The following is an 8,190-nucleotide window of genomic DNA, read 5'->3' as shown; positions in this document are numbered from 1 at the left end:
AACATAGAGGGCAGGAAGATCGCCATGTGGAGCACAGGTGTTGTTAAAAAAGAAAGAAAGAAAGAAAGAAATAGCGCTACCCCATCATCTTTACCGTGTGCGTGTATACACACACACGCACACATATGCACGCGCACGCACGCGCGCGCGCGCACGCACACACACACACACACACACACACACACACACACACACATACGCACACATGCTAGCATAGCTTAAGCACAGCTGGAAAGCTCAGCCTTGCGCAAGAAAAAAGGACCACGCCCTTTCGCAAGCCCCTTTGAAACTTTTAAATGAGAAACATGTGTACAGCGAGGTCGTTCGAAACTGGCGCGAAAACGCATCCGCGCCATCTGTGTGCGGAACTAGGAAAACCTACGGCCTTCGCCATACAGAAAGAAAGGTAGATGGCGCGAGCTAACGCTCCGTTGCATACTAAGAACGAGAGCTAGTGAATAATGGCAGAAACGTCTTGGGAAGAGAGAAAAAAACAACAACAACAAAAAAAAAGAAAGACACGCAAGTTGTTGGCTCGCGCAAGCATTCTATTTTACAGCGAGTAAAGAGCATAGCAACTTCTCACAAGAGCAGCAAGAAAGACAAGAAGAACGTGAGAGAGGGGGAGAAACAGGCGCGTTTCTTTGGAATGCAGAGCATGCTGCACACACTATGAAGTGCCAAAGAGACGGGGAAAGCAGATGGCGCGATTGTGTATGTCCTCAAAGCTTGAAAACAATTTCTAAACTACAAGGTGTGCCGAAGTCCGCCTACTCTCATCAGGTTGCTCCCGCCTCCAATTGCATTTAAATTAAAATTACAGTCGCCTCAGAGGCAGAGAGAGAGAGAGAGAGAGAGAAAATGTGTACACTTGCTTCGCGCAGCTGCACCCGTTCAAATTTTACAGCAACAAGAGCACTCCCGCAGGCACAAAGTCCGCTGCCGCGTCCGCCGGGGCGGAATGCACTCGCTTCCGTAAATTGTCGTGCGGCAGACTGCTGCATCGTAGCACACATGAAACCGCGCAGACGTCAGCGATCGCCGCGAGATCGCTGCGAGCGCTAAAGTCCGAAACCACGTCCGCCGGGGCGGCGGGAGCTCGATACCCCTTCACGAAACTTCTGCGTGTACACCGCCGCACGGCCACGGCGGAGTCGCTGGCATCCTGCGCGCAGTTGCATTGCGTCGCGCCGGGAATCGTTGAAGCCCCACGCAGACGTCGGCGTCGGCCCCGACCTGGCTGCGAGCGCTCGAAGAGACCAAGTCCGAAGCCACGTGAGCCGGGGCGGTGTGAGCGCGACTAAGTCCGAGACGACGTCAGCCGGGGCGGCGTGAGCGAGACCAAGTCCGAGACTACGTCAGCCGGGGCGGCGTGAGCGAGACCAAGTCCGAGACTACGTCAGCCGGGGCGTCGACTAAGTCCGAGACGACGTCAGCCGGGGCGTCGAGCACGCCGCGGTCGCTTTTCCCACTCTTACTCGAAAAATGGCGAAGGGGCCGCGCTAGCGTGCCTTGAATCGGTGAGCGGCGGTACCGCGGCGATCGCGAGAGCTCAAATCGGCCGTGCCAAGGCCAAATATTGGCGCTCGGCTCGGCGCAGTACGCCGCCTTGTCGCACGAGTACGGCCCCGTGGAGGTCTGGTCACTTATCGCTGCTCTTATAAGGGGCCGTACCGCCCTGGCCGACGTTGTACCGTAGTGCCGTTTTCGGCTTGCGCGTGTTCGTGGTGGTGTCCGCGCACCGCTCCGCACTCGAGAATCGTGCCCACGACGACGCGAGCGCTCGGAAGAGACGCAAGTCCGAAACCACGTGAGCCGGGGCGGTGTGAGCGCGACTAAGTCCGAGACGACGTCAGCCGGGGCGGCGTGAGCGAGACTAAGTCCGAGACTACGTCAGCCGGGGCGTCGACCAAGTCCGAGACGACGTCAGCCGGGGCGTCGAGCACGCCGCGCGCGCTTTTCCCACTCTTACTCGAAAAATGGCGAAGGGGCCGCGCTAGCGTGCCTTGAATCGGTGAGCGGCGGTACCGCGGCGATCGCGAGAGCTCAAATCGGCCGTGCCAAAGCCAAATATTGGCGCTCGGCTCGGCGCAGTACGCCGCCTTGTCGCACGAGTACGGCCCCGTGGAGGTCTGGTCACTTATCGCTGCTCTTATAAGGGGCCGTACCGCCCTGGCCGACGTTGTACCGTAGTGCCGTTTTCGGCTTGCGCGTGTTCGTGGTGGTGTCCGCGCACCGCTCCGCACTCGAGAATCGTGCCCACGACGACGCGAGCGCTCGGAAGAGACGAAAGTCCGAAACCACGTGAGCCGGGGCGGTGTGAGCGCGACTAAGTCCGAGACGACGTCAGCCGGGGCGGCGTGAGCGAGACTAAGTCCGAGACTACGTCAGCCGGGGCGTCGACCAAGTCCGAGACGACGTCAGCCGGGGCGTCGAGCACGCCGCGCGCGCTTTTCCCACTCTTACTCGAAAAATGGCGAAGGGGCCGCGCTAGCGTGCCTTGAATCGGTGAGCGGCGGTACCGCGGCGATCGCGAGAGCTCAAATCGGCCGTGCCAAAGCCAAATATTGGCGCTCGGCTCGGCGCAGTACGCCGCCTTGTCGCACGAGTACGGCCCCGTGGAGGTCTGGTCACTTATCGCTGCTCTTATAAGGGGCCGTACCGCCCTGGCCGACGTTGTACCGTAGTGCCGTTTTCGGCTTGCGCGTGTTCGTGGTGGTGTCCGCGCACCGCTCCGCACTCGAGAATCGTGCCCACGACGACGCGAGCGCTCGGAAGAGACGAAAGTCCGAAACCACGTGAGCCGGGGCGGTGTGAGCGCGACTAAGTCCGAGACGACGTCAGCCGGGGCGGCGTGAGCGAGACTAAGTCCGAGACTACGTCAGCCGGGGCGACGAGCACGCCGCGCGCGCTTTTCGCACTCTTACTCGAAAAATGGCGAAGGGGCCGCGCTAGCGTGCCTTGAATCGGTGAGCGGCGGTACCGCGGCGATCGCGAGAGCTCAAATCGGCCGTGCCAAGGCCAAATATTGGCGCTCGGCTCGGCGCAGTACGCCGCCTTGTCGCACGAGTACGGCCCCGTGGAGATCTGGTCACTTATCGCTGCTCATATAAGGGGGCCGTACCGCCCTGGCCGACGTTGTACCGTAGTGCCATTTTCGGCTTGCGCGTGTTCGTGGTGGTGTCCGCGCACCGCTCCGCACTCGAGAATCGTGCCCACGACGACGCGAGCGCTCGGAAGAGACGGAAGTCCGAAACCACGTGAGCCGGGGCGGTGTGAGCGCGACTAAGTCCGAGACGACGTCAGCCGGGGCGACGAGCACGCCGCGCGCGCTTTTCGCACTCTTACTCGAAAAATGGCGAAGGGGCCGCGCTAGCGTGCCTTGAATCGGTGAGCGGCGGTACCGCGGCGATCGCGAGAGCTCAAATCGGCCGTGCCAAGGCCAAATATTGGCGCTCGGCTCGGCGCAGTACGCCGCCTTGTCGCACGAGTACGGCCCCGTGGAGATCTGGTCACTTATCGCTGCTCATATAAGGGGGCCGTACCGCCCTGGCCGACGTTGTACCGTAGTGCCGTTTTCGGCTTGCGCGTGTTCGTGGTGGTGTCCGCGCACCGCTCCGCACTCGAGAATCGTGCCCACGACGACGCGAGCGCTCGGAAGAGACAGAAGTCCGAAACCACCTGAGCCGGGCCGCGGCGGGAGCTCGACGCCCGTCACGCAACTTTGGCGTACAAGCCACCGCACGGCCGCGACTGAGTCGTCGCCACCGTCCGGCTGGCTGCACTATAGCACGCCGGGAACCGGGAAAGAACCGCGCAGAGGTCGTCGTTTTGCCGCGGCGTTGGCGCGAGCGCGCGAAGAGACAAAGTCCGAAACGGCGTCAGCCGGGGTGTCGAGCACGCCGCCCGCGCCGGTCGCACTCGTGCTCGGAAACGGCGAAAGGGCCGCGCTAGCGTGCGGCCCCGTAGGGGCACAGAAAGGCGATTGTTCTGGAAACCGCGCTGTCCATAGGCGAGAGATTGCCGTTCGCGCATTCGGTCGACGCGCTGCGCTTTCACGACTTCGGCATTGCGCTGCCGACGTAAGCTTTCCATCTCGCTCGCGGCGCTGCGAGGCGGCACGATTTTCGCCAAACGCTCGTCGAAAGTGGCACGAGTACGGCCCCATGGAGATTTGGGAACTTATCGCTGCTATTATATGGGGGTCCCAGAGAGCAGTCGCCCCCAAAAGCGACCTGGGTGTTTGATATGCGGCGGGCTTCGTGCCCGTCAAGCGTGTCCCCGGTATCGCTCCCGTGGATCCCACAGCTGACGTCTGCAGCCTCATCCGCTTGATGCGTTAGGGGCTGGTTGTCGGACGACGCTTTCTCCACGATATCGAGTTGTGTTCCGCATCGTCCTCGGACGAGTCAAATGCGAAAGCGCCGAAGGCGCGGGCGTGACCCGTCGCCTGGCGGCTTTGCCGTCTCGGCTACGTTGCAAGTGTCGGTCGGTCCACCTGTGCTGCGGGCTCAAGAGAAACCGCAAGCCGTGATCGAGTCGACACAACCAGTCTATCGAGAATGTTGCGTGCTTCTTGCCGCGTGGCGATACCCGGCCCTTCGGGGAGGGCGCCGTAGCGAGCTCGAACGCCGTCGTCTCGGACTGTGCAAAGTGCTACTCTTTGCAAGAACGAAGCGTGCTGGGGCGCCTGAAGGTGGCCTCGGCATCGCAAAAACGGCGTCCGGCCTGCTTGACAGGCGGGACGCGCAGTTGAACGATTACCTGGTTGATCCTGCCAGTAATCATATGCTTGTCTCAAAGATTAAGCCATGCATGTCTAAGTACATGCCGAAATAAGGCGAAACCGCGAATGGCTCATTAAATCAGTTATGGTTCCTTAGATCGTTTCTTCCTACTTGGATAACTGTGGCAATTCTAGAGCTAATACATGCAGTGAGCCTGAAGCCCTTTGGGCGACGGGTGCTTTTATTAGACCAAGATCGATCGGGTTTCGGCCCGTATTGTGTGGTGACTCTGGATAACTTTGTGCTGATCGCATGGCCACGAGCCGGCGACGTTTCTTTCAAGTGTCTGCCTTATCAACTTTCGATGGTAGGTTACTTGCTTACCATGGTTGTTACGGGTAACGGAGAATCAGGGTTCGATTCCGGAGAGGGAGCCTGAGAAACGGCTACCACATCCAAGGAAGGCAGCAGGCGCGCAAATTACCCACTCCCGGCACGGGGAGGTAGTGACGAAAAATAACAATACGGGACTCTTTTGAGGCCCCGTAATTGAAATGAGTACACTCTAAATCCTTTAACGAGGATCAATTGGAGGGCAAGTCTGGTGCCAGCAGCCGCGGTAATTCCAGCTCCAATAGCGTATACTAAAGCTGCTGCGGTTAAAAAGCTCGTAGTTGGATCTCAGTTCCAGACGAGTAGTGCATCTACCCGATGCGACGGCTCGGACTGAACATCATGCCGGTCCTTTCTTGGTGCACTTCATTGTGTGCCTCGAGAAGGCCGGTGCTTTTACTTTGAAAAAATTAGAGTGCTCAACGCAGGCGAGTCGCCTGAATAAACTTGCATGGAATAATAGAACAAGACCTCGTTTCTGTTCTGTTGGTTTTTGGAATACGAGGTAATGATTAAGAGGGACAGACGGGGGCATTCGTATTGCGGCGCTAGAGGTGAAATTCTTGGACCGTCGCAAGACGAACTACTGCGAAAGCATTTGCCAAGAATGTTTTCTTTGATCAAGAACGAAAGTCAGAGGTTCGAAGGCGATCAGATACCGCCCTAGTTCTGACCATAAACGATGCCAACCAGCGATCCGCCTGAGTTACTCAAATGACTCGGCGGGCAGCTTCCGGGAAACCAAAGTGTTTGGGTTCCGGGGGAAGTATGGTTGCAAAGCTGAAACTTAAAGGAATTGACGGAAGGGCACCACCAGGAGTGGAGCCTGCGGCTTAATTTGACTCAACACGGGAAAACTTACCCGGCCCGGACACTGGGAGGATTGACAGATTGAGAGCTCTTTCTTGATTCGGTGGATGGTGGTGCATGGCCGTTCTTAGTTGGTGGAGCGATTTGTCTGGTTAATTCCGATAACGAACGAGACTCTAGCCTATTAAATAGGTGCGGGGTTCCCAGCACCTTACAACCTTCTTAGAGGGACAAGCGGCTCCTAGCCGCACGAAACAGAGCAATAACAGGTCTGTGATGCCCTTAGATGTCCGGGGCCGCACGCGCGCTACACTGAAGGAAGCAGCGTGTCTTTATCCCTGTCTGAAAAGACTGGGTAACCCGTGGAACTTCTTTCGTGATTGGGATAGGGGCTTGCAATTGTTCCCCTTGAACGAGGAATTCCCAGTAAGCGCGAGTCATAAGCTCGCGTTGATTACGTCCCTGCCCTTTGTACACACCGCCCGTCGCTACTACCGATTGAATGATTTAGTGAGGTCTTCGGACCGATGTCCGGCGCGGCCTTTCGGTTGCGCCGGTCTGTTGGAAAGATGACCAAACTTGATCATTTAGAGGAAGTAAAAGTCGTAACAAGGTTTCCGTAGGTGAACCTGCGGAAGGATCATTACCGGATTGTTCGAGGGTGACGAGCGCCATTGTTTCTACCCCGTGTGGGTGAAGCAGCTCGCTGCGCCCGACGCTTTCCGCCGCTGGCCCCGCTTGGACGCGGGGACGGCTATACCCGAACATGCCGGGGATTGCCCGAATTTCGAAGGGCGCCCCGTGCCAAATTTGTTGCGCCCAGTGGACGCCGGCTGCAACCTTGGACGGTTGGCTTGGCCGCGCCCGCGGGTAGAAACGGCGTAACGCACACTGTTGGGTGGGCTTTCTGAAGTCCGCCTCGGCACTCTTGCGCGGAATGGGAGTAAGACGACCCGACCTGCTGCTCTTGCCCAGTACGAGGGGAACGGCGAAGCGTGCGGTCGGTCAAGGAACTGACGGTCGAGAGCTAATGCCGCTGCCGCTTAGTACACACGGAACCGTGGTGCGAGCGCTCTCCCGTCCTCCGCGGCAAACGCTGCCGAGTCTGAAAAGGCTGGCGGCTGCCGGTCGCTTCCTGCGGCGAGTGTGGAGTAACGACCCGACTTTGTTGCTGCCCAAGTACTAAAGGAACGGTGCGGCGCTCGGTCGGTCATGGAACCGGCGGTATTGAGGGTGCGGCTGCCAAGTACGGAAGGAACCGTGGCCTAAAGCACTCTCCCGTCCTCCGCGGCAAATTCCACCGCGCCCGAAAGGGCCGGAGGCTGCCGGTCGGCTCCCGCTCGTGACGCGCGAGGTGTCGAGTTCGCGGTTCAATGCGACGACGTCTGCAGGCTATTTGCCCGCCGCCGAGGGAAAGGCGGCGTTGCTGCGAAGTACCGAAGGAAACGCGGCTTTGCTACGTCGGAAGCGTTCTGCGGTTTGCGGACTTGTGCGCTTTGGGAAGGCGCCGCACGTCGAAAGAGGAAGTACGGACAGACGAGGGACTGTAATCCCGTATTCGAACGCACTTGCGGCCAGGCCCTTGCTGGCTTCGTCTTCCGCCTCAAGTAGACTTGTTGTGGCTCCGGCGCAGAGAGCCGTCCCTGGCACTGGCCGAGTGGCTTTGGAGAGCTGCGCGAGTACGCGCGCGCCAAGCTCTTGTCTTTCGTCTCGAGTAGGCTGTTGGATCAGCAGCGGTCATGCGGAAACGCGTGACCGCCGAACGAAAGAGCGAAACAGGAGTAGCGCACGCCGAAAGGCGCTCTTCGAAACCACACACAGGGAGACGCCACGTGCCTGAAACACTGGTTGTACTGTACTGAATTGAACAAACTATTTTTCACGACTCTAAGCGGTGGATCACTCGGTTCTCGGGTCGATGAAGAACGCAGCCAGCTGCGAGACTTGGTGTGAATTGCAGGACACACTGAGCACTGATTCTTTGAACGCACATTGCGGCCTTGGGTCTTCCCTTGGCTTCGTCTGTCTGAGGGTCGGATCACATATCAAGAGAGCCTTCGGCGCACAGGGAACGTGCGTCCGTCGACTCGTTTTGACCGCGTCGGCATCATGGACAGTACGTTGAGCGCTGAAGCCACGCGCCAGCAACCTCACGAGAAGGAGACGGTGGCGAGCCGTCGTGCCAAATCTTCGAAGAGACGGAAACGAGGCATTACTACTGCAGCGTGACGAGTGCGCGCCTCTGGCAAGACCGCCGCAG

General features: G+C 58.9%; 2 non-coding genes across 2 annotated transcripts; both read left to right on the top strand.

Annotated features, from left to right (window-relative positions):
• Positions 1-4,761: 4,761 nt before the first annotated feature.
• LOC139053815 (small subunit ribosomal RNA) lies at positions 4,762-6,576 on the top strand. Its single transcript, XR_011510803.1, has one exon. It is a non-coding gene; the product is annotated as a small subunit ribosomal RNA (ribosomal RNA).
• Positions 6,577-7,813: 1,237 nt separating this feature from the next.
• On the top strand, positions 7,814-7,966 carry LOC139053821 (5.8S ribosomal RNA). The gene has a single exon (XR_011510809.1). It is a non-coding gene; the product is annotated as a 5.8S ribosomal RNA (ribosomal RNA).
• Positions 7,967-8,190: the final 224 nt, after the last annotated feature.

This window comes from Dermacentor albipictus, unplaced genomic scaffold (genome assembly GCF_038994185.2).
Source record: "Dermacentor albipictus isolate Rhodes 1998 colony unplaced genomic scaffold, USDA_Dalb.pri_finalv2 scaffold_234, whole genome shotgun sequence".
In the NCBI taxonomy this organism is placed as follows: Eukaryota; Metazoa; Arthropoda; class Arachnida; order Ixodida; family Ixodidae; genus Dermacentor; species Dermacentor albipictus.
Note: the sequence above shows the minus strand (reverse complement) of the source record. Positions and strands in the feature narration are given on the sequence as shown.